The sequence below is a fragment of the Lepus europaeus genome, chromosome 2 (genome assembly GCF_033115175.1).
Source record: "Lepus europaeus isolate LE1 chromosome 2, mLepTim1.pri, whole genome shotgun sequence".
Classification (NCBI taxonomy): Eukaryota; Metazoa; Chordata; class Mammalia; order Lagomorpha; family Leporidae; genus Lepus; species Lepus europaeus.
The window spans coordinates 116,006,924-116,026,132 of NC_084828.1; the positions used below are offsets into that span (position 1 = coordinate 116,006,924).

The 19,209-nt window shown below is 35.2% G+C and overlaps 1 pseudogene; it reads right to left on the bottom strand.

Annotated features, from left to right (window-relative positions):
- The window catches only part of LOC133751579 (heat shock cognate 71 kDa protein-like), a 35,020-nt pseudogene extending 34,086 nt beyond the window's left edge, over positions 1–934 (bottom strand).
- Between the last annotated feature and the right edge of the window lie 18,275 nt (positions 935–19,209).

Below are 19,209 nucleotides of genomic sequence, written 5' to 3' on the forward strand. Positions count from 1 at the left end.
TGAAGAATTTGTGGTAGATATACATGATGGAATACTCCCAGCTGTAAAAAGAATGAAATTCTATCTTCCACCACAAAATGGGTTCCATTGGTGATTATTATGCTTGGTAAAATAAGCCAGTCCCACAAAGATAAATATAGCATGTTTTCCCTGATTTTCAGTAACTAATTACAGAATACAAAACTGACGATTTGAAATTTATTTTTTATAGCCCTTGTATATACTCTTGAGGAACAGTCGTTTTTCTGCTTACTGCTTCCTGAATTCTGTATTTAGTGGAATGTTAAATTTTGTAAAATTGTGATTTTCAGTCCTAGCTGGCTGATTAGAAGTGACTTGTGTTTGCCTCCTCACAGAAAAGAAACAGGACAACAAGGGACAACCTCATTTCAAAGAGAATGACTTGAAGAACATTAGGACTCACCAAGGGAGTGACAGGAATCCTAACAGGCACAGAGAATTAGGATGATAACACACAGAGAGGAGCAAATAATTCTATCATTAAAACCACTGAACCCCGCTTAGAGTAGAAGGCAGAGACTCCACACTACTTGGAAAAAGTAATAAAGCCTTAGCAGCCCCATAATATCTGTATTAAAGTTTGAACCACAAGAGAGTGTACAGAACTCACAGGCTTTGAATCCAGTTTGGGGAACTGCATTGGATCCCTGTCATGTCCTTCCTTTAGAAAAGAAACTCACCTTGGGCCTCCTGCAACCTGCAGAGGCCAGGCTGCTCCAGTACAGCATCATGTTGCCAACAGAGCCAATGCTAAAGTCCATCTTGTACTGGTGGCAAAAGGAAATTCCGTCATTGTGGTAGCTGCCACGAAGGACCTCTGCCACAAGCTCTTGCTCTGTGAGGCCTGAGGACAAGTCTCTCCATAGCCCATGGCTTGAGCCTCCTGGCTACCACAGCCAGAGTCTGCATTCATTGGAACTTACTTCTAAGAGGCATAAGGACACACCCTTCCATAGACAGCACTTCTGTGTCATAGCTGCTGCGATTGTGATCTGCAGTCACTTCTGCAGGACCTTTAGGCACATCCCAACATGAATATTCTCAGCTTTACAGCTGTTATCACTGCCACAGGTTGTCATCTCTTCAGTTCCTGAGGCATGCCCTTCTATGATCTATGCCACATAAGCAGATATTGTCAAATGTTATGCTCTCATACATGGTTGAATCTGTAGGGCCTGATGAAATATACCCCACTCTCATCCTTCAATTCTATGGGGCAGTGGAGATACATCTTTGACAGTCATTATCCATTGTAAATTCATACCTCTACTTCCACAAATGCGTGCAGTTCATTGAAACACTTGTAGACACCACTAATGTTGTTCAAACTGAAGAAATAACGTGAAGACAACACTTCCATTCTTACTCAGAACTAAAGCCTAAACTCCTACCTTCCTAACACCATACATCACACCTAAATGAGAGTCTTTCCTTATAAAATCTGCTGCATAAGATTAGAAGAGGGGGCCGGCGCCGTGGCTTAACAGGCTAATCCTCCGCCTTGCGGCGCCGGCACACCGGGTTCTAGTCCCGGTTGGGGCGCCGGATTCTATCCCGGTTGCCCCTCTTCCAGGCCAGCTCTCTGCTATGGCCCGGGAAGGCAGTGGAGGATGGCCCAAGTCCTTGGGCCCTGCACCTGCATGGGAAACCAGGAGAAGCACCTGGCTCCTAGCTTCGGATCAGCGCGATGCGCCGGCCGCAGCGGCCATTGGAGGGTGAACCAACGGCAAAAAGGAAGACACTTCTTTCTGTCTCTCTCTCTCACTATCCACTCTGCCTGTCACAAAAAAAAAAAAAAAAAAAAAAAAAAAAAGATTAGAAGAGGATACCATTAGACCTGATGTACCAACATCAATGTAGAGAACAAAGAAGTGTGGAAAATACAAAGAATAATAGCATTTACAAAGGAACACTGTAGTTCTTCAGAAGCAAAATTGAATGCAAAGAAAATAGACTGTAATCCTGAAAAGGAATTCAAAATAATAGTCCTAAAGAAATTTGGAAGGTGCAAGATGATGAAGATGTATAATTCAATAAAATGAGGAAAACTCTTCATGATGTGAATGGTAAATTTGACGGAGATAGAAATCATAAAAGCACTCAAATACAATCCTGAAGCTGAAAAGATATTTGTTCATGTAATTATGGATTCTAGAATTCCATATGTGCTGTACGTAGACTTGGAGGCTCAGGCAAGCTTGTCATGTGTCTCCAGTCTAAGCTCAAAGGTTTGGGACTCAGATGAACTGATTATATAAGTCCCAGTGTGAGTCTGGAGGTCTAGAAAGCAGGAGTGCTGATGTCCAAATGCAGCAAAAAAGTGTCCCAGCTTATGCAGAGATCAAACCTACCCTTTCTCTGTCTTTTTGTACTATTCATTTCCTCAGTGGATTGGATAATGTCCACACACATTGATGAAAATAATCCTCTTTAGTAAGTCTACTAAATGAAATTCTAATTTCTTCTGGAAACATTGTTAGACTCATTCATAAGTAATGTTGCACCAGCTAGCTGTCAGCCAGTCAGTTTGACCTATGAAGTTAGCCATTGTACTAAAAGCAAAAAAGTATGTGCATTGCATGTGAGGTGATGTAGTATTATTTGAAGGTGGACTCATATTAGCAAAAAAAGTACATTGTAGATTTCTAGGTAAACAAAAATTTTAATAAATTTAAGAAAGTAAACAATACACTAATGAAATAAAATGAAGGAAGCAAAATGGTGAGAGAAAAATTAAATAGAATCATATATAACTCAATTAAAATAGCAGAAGGCAAAAAAAGAGATAACAAAGAGAAACAACAATCAAGATACCACAAATAGAAAAGTTATAGTCATAATAAATCAATAATCAATTATGAATTGAGTAAATGTACAAAATTAAGAGTTTGTGAGAGCAGATTTAGAAAAAAATGAACAATTTTTTTATCAAGAAACTCAATTTAAATGTAAGTACTAAACAAAGCTATGTATAACAACAAATACTGTAATACTAACCAAAAGAAAGTGGGGGAATTAATATGGTAATTTTAGAAAAAAGTTGACTTTAGGGGAAGGATAATTATAATGGATAAGGGAGACAATTGCATAATGATAAAGGGATAGGTTCTCTAAAAGGCATAACAACCTAAATATATCTGGACTGAGAAAGAGCATCAAAACATATGAGGCAAAAGCAATGTACTGAAAGAAGTAGAAACATTTTTTCCCTTAATTGAAAGCCAAAGTTAGCAGAAAATCCATATGAATATAAATGAATTGGACAGTAATATCTATCGACTTGATTTAATTGACATTTATAGGATATTCATCAAGCAGCAGGAGAATAAACATCCTTTTGCTCTCATGGAATACTCACAAAGATAGGCACATTCTGACTATTGACTCACAGTAACATACTTAAAAGGATAGAAATTACACAAAGTAACTTTTCAGATCACAATAAAATCAAATAGAATTAAAAAACACAGAGATGGAAAATCTCAAAATATCTAGAAATTAAATGACAGAATTCTAAATAAATAATTCTTTGAAGAATGAGTCTGAAGGGAAATTTTTAAAAAATGCACTTGAACTAAATTTAAATGACAGTACAATTTACCAAAACCTGCGGGATCTGGGAACTCATCTTCCTAATACAGTTGACTTAGGTAGTGGGATATTAACTGGCATAGGCCATGATGGGTAAATACCTGGTTAAGAAGTGATTTCTTAGAATTTCTCCTTCATTTTATAAAAGAATCATTTATTTAAAAGAGGGACTGACAGAGAAATGAGACAGAGAGAGAGAGAGAGAGAGAGAGATCGTCCATCTGCTGGTTCACTATTTCAATAGCCACAAAAGCTAGGTGGTGGGCCAGGTAGAAGCCAATTACCAGCAACTCCATCCTGGTCTCTCTCATGGGTGGCAGGGGTCCAAGTACCTGAACATATGCTGCTTCCTAGGCACAATAGCAGAAAGCTGGATAAGAAGTGGAGCAACAGGGACTAGAACTAGCACTCTGGTGAAGGATACCAGCATTGCAAGTCATGGCTTAACCTGCTGTGCCATAGTGCCAGCCCCATGATTTCTTATTCTACCATCCCTATGGCCCTTGACAAACAGTTCAGCTTTGACAACCAAAGCTCTTGGAATTTTGTCAATAGAATTAAAGGATTAAGTCAGTCATGCCTTTCACTGACACTGTGAGATTTACTGAGTTCCATTTGTTTCTTAACCCAGAAGCAGTGCATAATTACACTAAATTACAGCCCATGTACCTGTACTCTTCATTGGGTAGGATTTTTACACAGAGAAGCTATAGAAAAATAAACAAATATCTGTGCTGATCTAAAGTCAGAGAATATTGTCTTTTCTACAATTAAAAATAAACAGTTCTGATAAGTACCAACATGGTTGCTCATTCATGATTTTGGCTTTTAAAGAAGAATTTTATGGTAAGGATAAAATAATTGTTGTGTTTGTAATTTAAAGATTTATATCCATGATTTCTATGTTACTATTTATCTCGATTATTTTTTCATTATGGCTTTACTAGCTGAGAGCAAGTCCATTTCCCAGCATTCTTCCTCGTCTGGTAATATAGAATTTTTATATCAATGACAATTCTTCACTTGATCTTAGCCAAAAGGCCGAGAAGCGATATCAATGACAATTCTTAAAGACAAGTTCATATCATGAGACATTCACTGGGAACCTGCCTCCATGCCTGAACTTAGACCATACTCTCTGTAATTTGTTTCACATTACTGGTAATCAAGTAATAAATGTTTGTCTGTTTACCTTTGATGAATCTTGTATGTACATATTTTGCTCATTTCTGTTTAGATTTTTTTTTATAATTTTATTTATATAAAGAGAAACAAAGAGACCATAAGATAGTCCTCAAACCATCTGCCTCTTGAGTTTTATTTGCTTTTTAATTTGCTTAATAGTGATTCAATTCTTTAGAGTAATTATCACTGGTAATGAGGCAGTACATTTCCCATTTTCCAGTGACTGACTTCATATTTTGAGAGCAAATAAAATATATTTCGATTTCATATTCCATGCTTTCTTTAATTTCTACCTTTGAATTTCATTAGCATTACCTCTAGCTAAATATTTTTGAAATTTATTCAATGAATATATGATATATGTATACTCATATATGTAGGTGTGTGTTTGTATGTCTATAAATGTTTAATGTCCATGGCACAAAGAATGAATTTTTCAGAACTATTTTCATATGTGTTAAATATGAACATGATTATCAGGTAGCTCTTTAAGTGTACGTATGATTTTTTTTATTCAAATGCTTATTCCCAAATTACTTCAGTGTTTATTGAATTGTACTTTGGGAAATAAATATTCACACAGAATCTGTTTTGTGTTTCTGGTCCAGAGTTTTTAAGTTATAAACTTGCATAAGTGTTAAGATCCCCTGAGCTACAATTTGCATCCCTGAGTGGAATATATTCATTTGAAGCCATAAATATTTTTAAACAATTTTCATGCTCAAATGGTCATGAAATTGAGGGGACTTTCAGCTTCAGTAAATCATATGCACTTTCTTTTTTCTTTAACCCTTTTCTTTGGTGCACATGTGGTGTTTCCTTCTAAGTTATTTATGGGAGAAATTTTGTGGTAAGAAGGCACCAATAAGAATATTATATTAATTTACTTTCAGCTTTGCTTCAAGAAAGTGAAGAACAGCTCTTAATTCTGTTAAAAGCTTCGATCAGAATTCACCAATAAAAATATATGGAATAACATTTTTGTATCTTCATTTTGAGAAAATAGACCATAATTAAGGTTTTTCCAGCAATGGATAAGCAGTAGGCACCATTATTTTATTTTTTCTATTTTTAATTGACTGTCATACTTTCATTAACATTAAAACATTATTAAATTCTCATGATATATTAATGACAGCTTCACTCTGACATTTTAAACTACTTTTCATGTATTCCTTTGTTTATTTTTTCTTCATGAAAAACTTACCAAGGCAAATTACTATCTCACAGAAGAAGCAGGGAAAAATTGTATAATATTGACAAGCTCTATACTGTGTGTCTAATTCTCATCTTATCTCTTCTTTTTTGTATTCTTATTTCTCTCAAAGTAGGCCAGTTAGGACTTAACAGTAACTATTTAATATCCAAATATACTGTTCTTCAAAAATGGTTAATATGCTTATACTTATATTTGGCATAGATTTTTACTTGATTATTAAGCTTCCACATGGTAATTAAATCTAATTGTAGTTTGTAAATGTTGTGAATATAAGCCTTTGAGTGTATATAAATTAAAAATATGTTATTTCAAAAGGTAATAAATATTTAAAAAATATAGTGAAATGCAAACATTACATATTTTTTAAAGATTTTATTTTTCATTTATTTAAAAGACAGAGTTACAGAGAGAGGAGTTGTGCAAGAGAGAGAGAGAGATCATCCATTCTCTGGCTCACTCCCTAAATGGCCACCATGGCTGGGGCTGGGCCATGCTGAAGCCAGGATCTGGAAGCTTCTTCCAGGTCTCCCCTGTGGGTACAGGAACCAAAAACTTGAGCCATCTCCTGCTGCTTTCCCAGGCACATTAGCAAAGAGCTGGTTTGAACCTGAGCAACTGGGACTTGAGTCCCTGGAACAGATATGAGACATTGGCATTGCTGGGTGTGGCTTAATCCATTGTTCAGCAATACCAGCTCATATTTTTTTTTTTTTTAAAGGACAGATTTTTTTTCAAAAGTTTCTCTCAATGTGCAAGAATTGGGTGAAGTTGATACCACTTCCATAGTATCATCAGATGGCTTGCACTTAATAAAAAAATAATCCAAGTTTAATCATCCATTGAGTCCATCCTATTACATATGAAAGGATACTATGGAACCATACATTTTAGGCAACTGTTCTGGGAAAAATAAATTGCTGTTAAAATGATATAACCAAGGAAAGGTTATATAATGCATAGTTCTCATTATAACATAACCTGTGAAGTGTATCGCCTGAGTAGAGAATATCTGAGGGGCTGGTGCTGTGGTAAAGTGGCTAAAGTTGTTGCACAGGTATCCCATATGGTTGCTGATTTGAGCCCTGGCTGTTCCGCTTCTGATACAGCCCCCTGCTAATGTGCCTGGGAAAACAGCTAAAATGGCCCAAATACTTGGGCTGTTATATCCATATGGAAGACCTGGAAGAAGCTATTGGCTCTTGGCTTTGACCTGGCACAGCCTTCGCCACTGGGGTCATTGGGAGAGTGAACCTGCAGATGGAAGATCTCTCTTTCTCTCTATGTAATTCTGCCTTTCAAATAAAATAAATAAATATTTTAAAAAAAGAAAATATTTGAAATACAACTTGATAGATAGCTTTATAAATTATTTTATGGGCCAAAAGGCTCTATATAAATGCACTATATCCATTAACCAATGATGATATTTAATGAGTATAATCGATAATAACATAAATATTGTATTTATATTATAGATAAAAAATTATATCTGTTTAAATGGGGGCCTGTTTTTTGTTTGGTTGGTTATGTTTTGTTTTTTTTTTTTTTTAATTTTTTTAACAACAGAAGACAAACTTATTTTCCAGATTCCTGTTTTAATAATTTAAGCATGTAGGATAATCTATACTGGTTAATGGAGCTCAATTTTACATCTTACATTTAATAAAAATTATACATTCTTTAGAAATGATTGATATATATATATATATTTATATAAATTTTTTTGAGAAAAGAATTATGTAACTCCCTCCATTTTGTGTAATATGCTACTCAATTTTATTAGTTTCTTGAATATTATGTGACTTTTCCTTTATTATATCCCTCATTTCTAATGATGTTTTGGGGGTGGTGTATTAAGGAAAAACAATAGTATTTAAGAGAAAATGCAGAGGATATCAACAGATGTTGGATATGAGGATAATTAGCTTTCGTATGTGAACAGTATTTCACTTTTGATAAGGACCAAATGATTTGTTAGGATATGGCTTAACATTTGAATTATTATAAGGTACTTTAGGGAATGTCTTTTGTAGTGAAACCAATCATTTTTGGTACAAAATGAAGGGCTTTATTTAGAAAATGCTCCTCGTGTGAAGACAAGGGAAATGGTAATTGTAGATCTCATCAGTTATGAAAACCTACAATTGCTCACAGGTTTTAGATAAACCAAGATTTAATCAGGATAAGTAGGCAGCATTCCTCATCCCTGATTTGTTCAAAACTCTGTTCCTTACATGTATCGTGCATATTTCTATTTATTTCTATTCATATATTCTTCAAGATTTTCTTGCTAATGACTACAGCTAGCTAGAAATTTATCCTACATGAGAGTTCATAGAGCCTTTAGAAAAGAATGGGCCATCAAAGAAGGAGGTAACTTTCTCTGAAGGGAAGAGAGAACGTCCACTTTGACTATGACCTTGTCTAAAAAAGATTGGAGTTGGCGAATTCAAAAGGCTTCCATGGCCTTGGCAACTCATGACAAGAGCCTAGGGTGATTACCCACATCATAAACAAGAGTGTCAACTGTTAAATCAACAACAGGAGTCACTGTGCACTTACTCCTCATGTAGGATCTCTGCCTTTAATGTGTTGTACTATGTGAATTAACGGTATAACTAGTCAAACAGTACTTTACACTTTGTGTTTCTGTATGGGTGCAAACTGTTGAAATCTTTACTTAGTATATACTAAATTGACCTTCTGTATATAAAGATAATTGAAAATGAATCTTGATGTGCATGGGATGAAAGAGGGAGTGGGAGATGGGAGGGTTGTGGGTGGGAGGGAAGTTATGGTGGTGAAAAAGCCACTGTAATCCAAAAGCCGTACTTTGGAAATTTATATTTATTAAATAAAAGTTAAAAAAAAAATCTACCGGCTTTTTTTTTTTTTTTTTTGACAGGCAGAGTGGACAGTGAGAGAGAGAGACAGAGAGAAAGGTCTTCCTTTTCCGTTGGTTCACCCTCCAATGGCTGCTGCTGCCAGCGCACCGCGCTGATCCGAAGCTGGGAGCCAGGTGCTTCTCTTGTTCTCCCATGCGGGTGCAAGACTCAAGGACTTGGACCATCCTCCACTGCACTCCCGGGCCACAGCAGAGAGCTGGACTGAAAGAGGGACAACCGGGACAGAATCCGGTGCCCCAACCAGGACTAGAATCCGGTGTGCTGGGGCCGCAAGGCAGAGGATTAGCCCATTGAGCCACGGCGCCAGCCCTACCTGCTTTTAATTTTTGATAAAGTCTAGGAGACTTCAGATTATATGTCTAGATTTGAAGATTCTTCAAAAAGTTCATGGAAAATCGAATTAAGTAACATTCTTATTTTGGAGCAAAACATTTTAAATATATGCATAGTTATTTCAAGCTATGCATTTCCATAAAATTTTTGAATACTTTGTACTTAGAAATACAAATCTTGCTAATAAGTGAAAATAAACCTTTATCTCGACAAATATTGTAATAATGGTACAGCTGAAAAATATACGTATATTGTGATTTAAATTTCAATTTTCTCAACTATTTTGATTCATATATGGTTTGATGATACTTGTATCTTAGCAAAAATTATGCTAGGCAAAATCAAGCAGGTGATAAGAGCTTATTAAATGTGATTGAATTATGGAGACAGATTAGGCAAGGAATTTTAAAGAGCTGAGGTAGGAGATAAAGGTGGAACTAAAGAGCATATCTTACCTAAAGGAAAAGTAAACTTTTTCATATCTTCATAACAGGAGACAGTTTTCTGTTTTGTAGAAAAATATCCATATAACTTAGGCCTCTCCCCACCTACAGAGACTGAAAGATAGCAGCAGTATCTTTCTTGAATGACTTCTATATTTTTGAGAATGATGATACTGTATTTTAAATTGGTAAGAGGAGTTTTAAAAAGGATTTGCATCTCAACAGGTCAGAGAAGAAATTTACAATTACATTTTTAAAGCAGATTTTCCAAGAAAAATCAGGGACAGATGTCTGTGGTTAGGCCATTTAGAATGGGGTCAGTAATGGTCAGGATAACAGGAAGTTCATGTGCCTAGATGCAAGAAGAAGCCTGCTCAGTTAAGTCAAGCTTTTGATGGGTGTGTCACTTGGATGAGTAATAAAATAAATATATATCATTTAAAAATAGTATAAGTAATGTATATTTTTGTATTTATTTAATCCAAATCACCATTAACAATAATGATCTGAGTCAAAATTAAGTTAATTGCATTTAAATATATGCATAGAATGCTTAAAATCTATAAATAGAATGGAAAGTAAATTTAAAACCTGAAAAAATATACATTTTTATTTTGAAGTGTTCTGTTAATACTTGACAAACCACAAATTATAATTATGTGTGGTTTCAATTTAAATTGTCTAGTGGAATACTTAAAATTGAATTTTTGAAAATGTAATTATGCACCTTAGTACTTATTTGATAGGAACACAAATATATGCAATTCTAAGATTCAGTATTCCTACAGATAACTATGTTAAGAATTAGTATAATATTTCTCAAATGTTTTATCTATATTATCTACCCAATTTTGAAAATAACTTAATTAGTACAATAGGTCAAATGTTTCTCAGCTGCTTTGTACAAATGATTCTGAATTTCTTCAAACAGGAACACAAAACGGGTCAAGAAAATGGATATTAATCTCAATTGAAAAGTGATACTTACTTGTGTAAGAACCTATTTCACCCCCTGCAAACTGAGAAGAATTTGATAATAAATTCATGTTTTCTCTTACTTAAGTGCTTCTCTAGTTCAAATCTTGCACATTTACACAAAATGTGTAGTTAGTTCCAGGAGCAGCAGCAACAAACTCCGCAGTCTTTTTTTGCCTAAGGACCATTGCCTTTGATTTTGAGAATGCAGATCTGTACTTCCCGGGGCTCCATGATGTTGGTAATGAGGGGATGGTTCCAGAACATGATGTCCTTAAATTGAGCACTGAATTCAAGTGAATCCACACTTGCTGCAATGTTTTTATTTCCCATAAGTGTTTGTGATGCATAGGTTCTTCTAAAGCATGAGGCCCGTGACAGGATTCTTATGTGGGTCTCTTCAGATAATTTATTTTATTTTTTTTTAAGATTGATTTGATTTGATTTGAAAGAGTTACAAGGATGCAGAAGGAGGGGGGGGGGGGAGAGAGAGAAAGAGAAAGTCTTGCATCCACTGGTTCACTGGTTCACTTCCCAGATGGCCACAAGGGCCGGAGCTGAGCCAATCCGAAGCCAGAAGCCAGGAGCCAGGAGCTTCTTCTGGGTCTCCCACCTAGATGCAGAGCCATCTTCTACTGCTTTCCTAGGCCAAAGCAGAGAGCAACTGGGACTTGAACTAGTGTCCATATGGGATGCCAGCACTGCAGGCTATGGCTTTACTCACTGAGTCACAGAGCCACTCCTAGATAATTTATTTCAGATTAAACCCTACCAGGTACAGAATAATTATTACTACATACTTTAACTTTTCAATACAATTTTAAACCCTTTGTTTGAACCTTGCTCAAATAATATGCTTGCCTTAATAATAAGAATATATTTTAAACCTGTTTAGGTCTTAATGAAATGTAAAGTTTATTTGATTCAGCACATTCAGCTACCTGATTATTGAGAGATAAAGGTATTAATCTGCCTACATTGAGCTTATACCTTTCTTAAATCCATGTAGAATTCTTTGAGGCAAATTATACATTCTGATGGATTGCAGTAATTCATACTTCTCAGTCATTTGTGACTTAGTGAGATTTGATGCTCTTGATTACCAACTTGAACAAGAGGAAGAAATATAACTCAGATATAAGAATTCTAATTTATTTTTACTTTATTATTATTAATTATAAAGAATGATTGCATATATCAGCATGAAGTGTCATAGCTATCATTTATGGAATGATATTTTAATAGACAACTGAGTATTCTAAATGTCTAATGTCATATGCAGGTGATGTGTTTTCATTTAATTTTTAAAAATGTATGACATAAATCCATCGTAAACACTTGAGTTATCCATTGGAATATTCGTAAGCATGAAAATCATATATAAAAGGCCAGTTAAGAAGTGGGTAAGTAGGGGATAAGTAGCCTGAGCACAAGACTCTCTTGGACTATTAAATAAAATGTGAGATCCTTAATACTTTTGGGAAGATCATGGCATTTTGAGTAAAAATGATATTATGCTACGAACTACAGTACACTCTAACTCATAGTTATATGTATGTTGAAGAGACTGTAGAGTGATTGACCATGAATTAACACCACAAAAATTAAGGCAGAGCTTATCTCCCACCATGAATGATTAAACTGTCTGACACTTGCTTTCTTAGACACAACAGCATGTGATTAAGGCCTCTTCAGTCACTTACATCTGTTGTAGATGGAAATAGAAAGAGCAACGATTATGAAAAAACTATTCTCCTGAAGTCTACATCAGGGAAGACAGCTACATGAACATTCAGGTGACAGTGTTGGCAGTGAATTTATCAACATTCTTGGTATTCAGGGATAGTCACATCAGAGATGCATTAGCAGCATCTATACTCGAGGACATAAACAAAAACTATTTATGTGTCTGCTAGGTAATATAACTTTTGACATTACCCGTTGCTTGTGTATCCTCCAAACTTGCTTCCAGGTGTCTATAATTTGTGTGAGCAACTAAAATTTCTTTTACATTAGCTGAAACCAAAATTTGATAATATATTTAAATATCCTAACTGATGTAGCAAACAAGTAAACATTCAAAATATCTTGTGTCTTAGTGAAGAAACTTTCTGTATAGTTCAAAGCACTTTTTGTGTTTTAAATAAATGTGTTGTCTATTTATTACACAAGATTCTGCAATAATCAGTAGATCTTGCAATTTCTGTAGTAGATTGAGTCTTGTGTTTATTGTATTTTTACTATTTAAGTTTAATTAATTAGTTACTTAATATCAAAAAGACAGAGAAATAGAGGCAAACAAGCAGAGAAATTTCCCATCTGCTTTCGGTACCCATATGCCCGCAATCTTCTTTGCTTGTTCAGGCCAAAACTGCAAGCAGGGGATTCAATCTAGGTCTCACATGAGTAGGAGGGACCCAATCACTTGAGGTATTTTCTGCTGCCTCCCAAGGTCTGCGTCACTAGGAAGCTGGGACAAAGTTTTAGAGCTGCGAGTCAAATCACTAGCTTTCTGATATTGTATGTGGGCATCTTGATTGGTGTCTTAACCTCTAGCCAAATGCTTGCCTCAATTTCTCCTTTGAATTATATTTTACCTGTGTATTGACATCTGGAAAGTCTTTATCCATGTGATTTCCTGCATGAATCAATGTTCTTTTTCCAGTCAGAACTATTATGGAAACATCTTTGTAAAATTCTACCAGCATCTACTATTTATTTCATTATCACCAGATATAAATTTGTCATTATTATCACATGTGTATCTATATCTGTCTGTTGAGAGAACAATTTTCCTAAACAAGAGAAAGACTCTATTTAAATATTTTTTCATGTAAAGTTATCTTAGGGAATTAGTTGTGTAATGTTTCTACATAGTTCCTCTTCTCTCCACACCTGTGAAAGGCACCTTATGAAAGGCATCTAAAACTTGGCTTTCATTTTGTCCCCCAATATTTGAGCAACAAATGTACATTTATTGCTCCCAAATCCTATTCTTTTTTTTAAAAAAAGATTTATTTTATTTATTTGAAAGACTGAGTTACAGAGAGAGGTGGAGAGAGAGAGAGAGAGAGAGAGAGAGAGAGAGAGAGAGAGAGAAGTCTTCCATCCAATGGTTCACTCCCCAGATAGCCGCAATGGCTGGAGCTGCGCCAATCCAAAGCCAGGAGCCAGGAGCTTCCAGGTCTCCCACGTGGGTGCAGGGGCCCAAGGACTTAGGATGGGAAGTGGAGCAGGCAGGACTAGAACCGGCACCCATATGGGATGCTGGCACTTCAGGCCAAGGCGTTAACCTGCTGAGCCACAATGCCGGCCCCCCAAAACCTGTTCTTAATAGTTAGATTTTCCTCTGTACCTCTGCATGTGTTGTTCCTCTCTATCTATCTGTACATGAAGGCTTAGTAGTAAGTTTTTCCTGCACATCTCCAAAAAATACTACCTTTCACTTGCCCCCCACATCTCCAGGAAATGAAGTTTATGAAAAGTAACACAATCCTATCTGAACTTGGCACAGTCTCACTGCATGCTGCATCCAGCCAGAGACTTTACTCCATGGGCTCCAGTCTGTCTGGGAGAGGAGGTAATCTGACAAGAATAACTTAATAGCCAGAGGCAGCCTGCACACCAAGCGCATAGTTGCCAGGACAGCAGAAATGCTAAGTTTACCGTAAGGGATGAGCAGCTTTTTTAAAAATGTCTAGCTGCAGGGAATTAAAGCTTCCAGATGGCAAGATTGCTGCTGATCTGAATCCAAACACTCCACCCAGCAATCCTTGAAGAGCTGGGTCATTTCTGAGGCTTAGCCTCAAAAGGCAGTCTTCTTTCCTTCCTCACTCTACCTCTTTCTGCTCTCAGATGTGTAGATCATTCTTTGTAGAGCATTCTGTGCACATTATAAATAAAAATTGATTTTAAAATAATATGTTTAGTTTTAAAAGTAAAGACAAAGATTCAGAAAGCAAGACATATTTATTTTCTTACTGACACTCATGTTAAATATTAATGTAAATAATTATACCTGCCTACGCTTATTTATTTGAAAAATTCACTGCCCATATTGTTCTCAGAGAGCAAAGGTTGTAATGCCTTCATTAAGTAAGAAGAGATTATAAAAGGTTCTAAAATCCTAATATTGAAACACCACATGGCACATAATAAGTTTAATCTTTATGTGTCTATTTAAAATTTTGCTTTTAAAATGAAGATAAATTTAAAAAAAAATAGAATGATGCATTACTGTCTCTTACCATCTGGAGATCACACACTTGGCAATTTGAAACAGAGACACTGTTCCAAACTCAGGAACGTTCACAAGGTTCTGAATAGTAAATACAGACTTTACTTGTCCAACAGTCTGGAATTTTTGGTTCTTGAGTTGGGAATGTGTTGAACCTATCATCAGTCTTGGAAAGCTGGTCGTTAGGGAATATGAAAGAGAATTATTTTATTCCTAAAAACAACAGTGTGTTATCTTTTTTTAAAACAAAATTCAATAACCAGCTATTTCAGGAACATTTTTTAGGTTAGCCATTCTCTTTCCAGGGATTTGTAAAGGCACTCTGTCAAACATCAAGTTTCTATAAATGTGTGGGTCTGTTCTGAGTTCTTTATTCTGTACCATTGATCTATTTCTCTGTGATCATTCTATAGTGATGCTGTATTAATTACTAAGTTTTATAGCATATCTTGAAATTTAATAGGAAAACTTCCATATTCTATTCTGCAAAGCTGTCTTTCCTCCTGTTTGCTATTTCTTTGTATATAAAATTTATGAAAAATTTAAGGATTTTAAAACAAAAACATGTTTGTGATAGTTCTAAGTATTTCCTTGAAACTAAATATATCAGAAAAGCAGCAACTTTATTTTTTTTCATGTATTATATGTATTTTAAAATGTTTTATATATTTCTAGATAAAAATCATTTACATCCTTAGATAGATTCATTTCTCATTATATTAATTTTTATTTCATTTTAATGATTTTCTATTATGAGTGTACAAAGTTAACATATTTTATAAAGTTATCATATTTTATAAATAAATAATGTATCAATATATAATATATATTTATATATAATTTATATATTATATTATATTCTATAATATATTATATTATAATAATATATAATATATTATATTATAATAAAATATGATATAATAAAATATATTATAAAATATAATAAAATAATTTAAAGTATTTATTTATAAAATATGATAACTTTGTACATCCATAATTTAAAGATTTTTTTTTTATTTACTTGAGAGCTAGAGTTATAGACAGAGAGAGGGAGAGACAGGGAGGAAGGTCTTCCATCTACTGGTCCACTCTTCAAATGGCCGTAATAGCCAGAGCTGGGCCAATCTGAAGTCTGGAGCCAGGAGCTCCTGTGAGTCTCCCACATGGGTGTAGGGCCCCAAGCACTTGAGTTATCTTCCACTGCTTTCTTCCATAAATAGAGAGATGGATCAGAAAAGGAACAGCCTGGACACGAACCGGCAACCATGTGGGATGCTGGTACCGCAGGCAGAAGCTTATTTTACTGTGCCACGGTGCCAGTCCCATCACACTTTTAAAAATCTATTTATTTGAAGGTAATGGCAAGAAAAATAAAAGAGAGACAGAAAGAGAGGAAGAGACATTCTGTTTGTTCACTCCGCAAGTCACTGCAACAGCCACGGCTGGGAGAGGCTGAATCTCAGAACCCAGAATTCCATTCATGTCTCCCACTTAGGTGGTAGCTATCAGCTGCTTTCCCAAGTGCATTTGCGGGAAAGTATACTGGAAGTAGAGGATCTGGGACTTGAGCAGGCACACTGATATGGTAAACCAGTATTACAAGTGGTGGCTTAAGCCACTGAGCTACAATGCTAGCCCAATATAGATTTTTAAATGTTGATCTTGCATTAGGCTCACTTGCTCATCTTATATTCACCCTGTAAAAGTTCTCATTATATAAAAGTTAGATATTTTTTTCTGCCTTTAACTGTCACTCTGTATTTCCTTGTACCACTCAGGACAATAGAAACAATAAAGTAGCACACGCATGTCTTAGTTTCAAATTTAATGGAAATTACAGTATATCTATTAATAATGATGTTAGCAGTATATATCAGATCACCCTTGATTATATTTATGAAGTTACTTTTGATTCAGTATCTAAGAATCGGTTAATATTTCTAATATTAACCTGGACCTGGACTAGATCCTGCACTCTTGAATGCTGGTCTTGCAGACAGTGGTTTAATCTGCTATACCACAGCCCCAGCCCTACATTAGAATTTTTAAGTTGAGGGGCCAGTGCTATGGCACAGTGAGTTAACGCCCTGTCCTGAAGCACCAGCATCCCATATGGGCGCCAGTTCAAGACTCGGCTGCTCCACTTCCCATCCAGCTCTCTGCTATGGCCTGGGAAAGCAGTAGAAAATTGCCCAAGTCTTTGGGTCCCTGCACCCACTTGGGGGACTCTGAAGAAGCTCCTGGCTTTGGATTAGCGCAGCTCTGGCAGTTGCGGCCAATTGGGGAGTGAACCATAAGATGGAAAACCTCTCTCTCTCTCTCTCTGCCTCTCCTCTTTGTGTAACTCTGACATTCAAATAAATAAATAAATCTTTAAAATAAAAGAATTTTTAAGTTGAAGCATCCTCTTAGGCTATAAACAATATCTGTTTCTACTTCCTGGAACTCAAATTTTCTGAACTATTGTTTAAATATCTCAATTTGATTAGTGAATAACATTGAGATTATCTATCTATCTATCTATCTATCTATCTAGTTTATCTAGTCTATCTTTAGTCCAGTTACCCTGAGGCAGTCAGGAAAAGCCTATAGTTTATGAAGTCATGTATATTGATTAATTACAGCAAGAGGAATCTCATTCTAAATCTACAATGTACATCTCAGCAAAATGGCAAAAAAATGTAGCAATTATATTTAGGAGAAGGGTGGAACCTAGATAAAAATTAAATAGAGTCTTTTGATGGACTCAAATTAAGGTAGGACTATTTTAAAAGGATCAATATCAACTTGGGACTGCAAAGGAAGTCCAGCACCCTATTCGTTTGAAAACTACAAATTTGTGATAAATAAGGAACGGTGTATTTAGAAAGCCTTCATCTGATATTCTTCATCTGGATTGGAAATCAAGGCACTTTCTCTGTGTCAAAACCAATCAGATCTTCCAGTAAGAGTAAGACATGGCATTCATACTGATGCAATTTCAAACAAGTTTCTGGTAGTCTCTCATTTTTCCAGTAGAGAACAAACTTCTGAAGTGACTAAGAAAGAAATGGTGATTCAAAACAACAGTTGCTATGACAATTTAAAGTTACAGAATGACCTTGGGATATAATGGTTTTGTTTTTAAATACTCTGTATCTATCTTCCTAGACTGATGAATCAAAGACATTTTGTTTTCTCAGTAAGAGCTCATTCTCTCTCTCTCTTTCTCGTATATCTATATCTGTATCTATTATGATCTATATATCTGTATTTATATGTATAAACATTTACATATCAATATGTATTGATATTGATCATTTAAACTATAAATTAATGATATATTACAAATATACACACAATTATTTACTCTTAAAGAGTTTTGTTTATTTATTTGAAAGGCAGAGTTACAGAGAGGGAGAGACAGAGAGAGAGAGAGAGAGAGAGAGAGACCTTCCATCCATTAGTTCATTACCCAAATTGCCTCAGTGGTCAGGGCTGGACCAGGATGAAGCCAGGAGCTTGGTCCTCCATCAGGGTCTAGCACATGGGTGGCAGAGGTCAAACACTTGTACAATCTTCTACTGCTTTCCCAGGCACATTAGCTGCTAGTTAGATCTGAAGTGGAGCAGCTGGGATTCCAAATAGTACCTATATGGAATGCCGGCATTGCTGGCATCAGCTTAACCCACTGTTTCACAATGCAGATTTCAAATGTACATTTAAATAATTAATTTTTCTACTGTTTCTAACCATTCTAGAACCAAAGTATAAAAGCATGAAAAATTTTTAGTTATATAGATGTCCCACTTTTAGATACATAAAATCAACCAAATTATCATAACTGTTTTCATTTCAATAATTATTTTATCAACAGCAAATTATTATTTCAACAAAATGGGAATGTAGAGGGTAATATAATAAAATAAAATAGCCTATGATTAATATACACTAATAAATTTGGTCATTTTGGAAAATATGCTTCATTATTTTTTCTTTAAGAAACAAAATGTTACAAATTACTATCTCCTAGAACTAGTATTCACCCCTCCCTCCCTTATGCTGGTGATCATATTTAGTTACATGCACAAAATCATTCAAAATAAAGAACAATCAATGGAAAATGAAAAAACTGATATATGCATGTATACAAATCAGCTTGAAAATCTCATGGAAGATATGTATTATAAAAAACTACAAATGAATTTTAAAATTGTATATAAAAATGAATTCATTTATTAATTCATTTTTCCATAATTTTTTGGACTATGCTTGTATACACACAAATATATAGACAGATTTATTCGGTTTGTTCTTCAG